This window comes from Macaca fascicularis, chromosome 5 (assembly GCF_037993035.2).
Source record: "Macaca fascicularis isolate 582-1 chromosome 5, T2T-MFA8v1.1".
In the NCBI taxonomy this organism is placed as follows: domain Eukaryota; kingdom Metazoa; phylum Chordata; class Mammalia; order Primates; family Cercopithecidae; genus Macaca; species Macaca fascicularis.
Window position 1 is genome coordinate 81,478,331 of NC_088379.1, and position 3,910 is coordinate 81,482,240.

Sequence of the window (3,910 nt, forward strand, 5' to 3'; positions counted from 1 at the left end):
TTCTCTAGGACTTTTTTAGTTTTTTTTCCTGTTGAAGAGCTATTTGCAGCTGAAACTTACAGATGTTCTCTTTTCAGCTCTTCTGTTTTGTGAATGTTTAATCATTACTTATTGATCTTTCAACACAGTGAGCCTGAGAATAGCAGTGTCTAGAACCTATGCTGAAGATCATGTTTCCAGCTGACAGTCTCTCACTTGAGACAATGAGATTACTGCATGACAGATTATAAGGAACACGGCAAATGCAGAGGGGCCTCCACACCATTCATGATTGCTGCAACCTGAAAGTGTCTTTACTCCATGAGATGCTGTGGATGTGGGAAGACGGTGTTTCTGCTGGGTTGACAAATGATGTGGCACGATGTCCTAGTGTTCAACCATCCACTGCATATGCAGCTCTGGGTAGCTGCTGGCAGCCATGACATTGGCTTCCACTATCAGAGGAAGAGGTGCAAAGTAAGATGATTAGAGAATGTTTTCAACTCTAAGAAACTGTTTTCTTGTAGAGGATTATGCTATGGTGACAAGTCCTGCTCCAGAAGGGGATGGTTGCAGCAACTACTCTGCCATATTAGCTGAACTCCTTGAAATTTCTCACATACTGAATTTCTCCCACCAGCTGGAACATCATTCCAGCCAGTGTTGATATAAGCCATAACTGCCAGCTGCAGCCGAGTCCTGCAGCCTGACCCACTGTATTAGAGAAATGACACTAAATATTGTGGGGAAGATTCTGCTGGCTTAAGGATAACTGTGATGTGTTTTCTCGAGGCTTTACAGAAGTTATTGGGTGGTTTCAGCCTCACCTGACCCTGAGTGGCCACATGCACAGTGCCTGTGAAGTGTTTCCCAGAGGACAAACCCACAAGGTCAACAGCCCTTAGTCTTTTACTTAGAGGAAGAGAAACAGCCCTAACCTCATCTTGGGCAGCATAACACTTACAGGTTGCTCTCTCTCCACATGCCCCTTCTGTTGGAAGACGTAGTTTTAATCATGTATGGAAGATTAGCTGTGTTCCTGGCGGTCTCATAAGCACAAAGCTCACTTTACGCTCTTCACCTATATTCAGGTAAAACTTCCTCAGAGAGCACGAGGCAATGTGAAAAGCAGCAAAGATCAGCACTTGTAGTGAATGTCAAAGCCAAGGAAACTGAACTTCAGGCAGAGTACCTGTTACAGCCAATTGAATGATGAATACAAATGCAAGCCATTTTTACGCCCCTCATAGAAATTCTAAATCATTGCAAGGAATTACTGCAAAAAAGAAGAAAACCCAGTTGATTGAACTGCTTTCATACTATAAAGATGGAACAAGTATTAAACAAGTCTCTTTTCCTGTTATATCACTTTTATTAATTTGTATATAATTAGTGTCTGTACAGTGTATGAATGTTACTAGTGCTAACCTGCAGGTGCTATATACTCCCTTTCTCAGGATGTATGTGGTACCCTTAAGGTACATATGTGATTTTCATATGTGCATGTATTGGATCTGCTTCCATTCTCATATAAACTCATTCTCAAATTCCTCAGTATTACAAAACTATTCACTTAAAGATATAGATACTGTGAGCAGGAGGTATTGTTTTAGTTGACTAACTCTTCTTGGCTAAATTAATTGAATCGAGTTTTTCAATAGGCGTAATTTTCTCTTCACCAGACAAAATAGTCAAGTCTGAATCTTTCAGCGAGCAAAAGATATTTTTTTTTTAAATGGAGAAGGAAATGAACTTGGCTGTTTGAAATATACATCAATTCTTCTTAATAACTTTGAGCCAAAAAAAATATATTCGTTTATTTTTTAGGTGTCTTTTTTTTTTTTCCCCACTAATCAAACTTTCAATAGACCCTTGAATTAGTTTAAGGCCATCTTAAGAAATAAAATTATTGAGTAATTATTTATTTAACAAAATAGAAATTCATCTTGCAGAGCATAATATCTCTTTTAGTTTTCCTATGCTTAGGTTTTACTTTGAAAGTGTGTGGGGAATTGAAAATAATTTCCCTTTTATATGTTCCAGTTGAATTGCGATTATCAAGATTTTTAGGTTGAGAGACATGAAAAGGTCATGCTAATGAAATAAAAAATATGTGATGGTTTGTCTATAAAATCTTCATCTTTCATGGACATATAATAATTAAATTTAACAAAGAAAGTGATACATGATTATAAATCTTAATTTACATGTAAGCTTTAAAATATTAAAATATTAAAAGCAGGCTAGATATTGGAAAAGGAAACTTGTGAAAAAATGTAGACTATCACTTCTCTGGATTTACATTGTTGAAGCTATTATTTTGGAACTCTATACAAGTTACTAATATAAGAAAATATATAAGATGAACCCTTACTGCTACAGCAATTCTTGCTTTTAAGATATTACACAATACTATAACTTTGAGAATATCATTCAAGGGTGTGAAATCACTACACATTTTGACCATATAAAAATTTTAAATGTTTCTTTATTAAAAAACTAATCACAAAGTCATTTTTAATTATCTTAAACCAGACACAAATATTCAAATATTTTTGGTTTGTTTCTTGCTGTTTGTGTAACGGAGCTTGAGGTTAATACCAGTTCAAATGCTGTGACTGAGAGAATAGTTGGCCTATTCACAGTAAGGGAGTTTGTAAAAGTCTTTTTAAATTTTGCTTAACATTTTATTAAGAAAACAATAAAAAATATAAAAAACATGAAAGAATTTTACAGTGATTCCCTCACATATCCAACACCTAGATTCTAGAATTAGCATTTTCCTATTCCTGATTTATCACTGTTCTCTCCAGCTAGCCAGTCCCCTGTGCATTCACCGATCCATCTTATTTTTTGACGTATTTCAAAGGAAATTGCAGACATCAGTGTACTTCCCCTCAAGGGCTTCAGCATACGTAACATTAAATAGAGTGGTGAAATCTTTTATTAGCAAAAGAACTTAAAGATCACATTGTTTAGAGAGGAAAATAAAGCCCTTGGATTTCTGAAGAAAAAAATAATGTAATTGCAATTGGACACTGGGATAAATTTCAGAGTTTTATACCTAAAGCTCAGAAAAATAAAGACACATTGATGGCACGCCTTATAATGATGGTACAAAACAGATCTCTAAGCCCTGAAATTTTCACCAACAGGAAGAGGACTTATAAAGTTGTCTATCCCCCGAGAAGGGCAGTCATCTCCAAAGCCCATCTCTAATATGGCTGTAAAGGTTTCATCTCTCTCTCTCTCTCTCTCTCTCTCTCTCTCTCTCTCTCTCTCTCTCTCCCCTTCTGTCTCTCCCTATAGCCAAATCTAGACAAAGGCAGAAGAAATGGAAGAGAGTTTCACTCTACAATGACAGAAGTTATTCAGCTGGCCTGGCTGTTGTCTCAGCATTCTGGATAATTTACTAACCAGTCAATTACCTCCCCAGAAAGTGAAAGGCTGTCACAGACTATTTCTAGTAATTTCTAGAAATCCAAGTGCCAGAGAAAGTAAAGTTCTTAGCACTCCCACTACCAAAATATAATAAAGAAGTGGCCATGTGATGAGGAATTAGTTGATTTGTCCCTCGGCATTCTGAGCACATCAGAGTAAGTGTACTTTTAGGAGAAAATATTTAAGAAACTTTGTGAATGCTGACAGGCAAATCATCTTGGTGTCCGTTATGCTAATTCCATGTTTGACCTAACTACACGCATAGCATTTTCTCGGTGGGTTTAGCATCCAATACATTTCATGGAAGTCCATTTTTTTCGCGTAGACTTCCATTCAGTAGTGAGCCCGGACCACTTCTGTTTACCGCTAAGGATGGTCTCATAAAATGTTTCCTCTCTGATTGGTCTTTGTTTATAAAAATATGGTCTTGCCTTTTTCTGTCTGTCTCAAGGCAAGACAGAAGGGTTCTATTAGACCCCTGAGCTCTCTT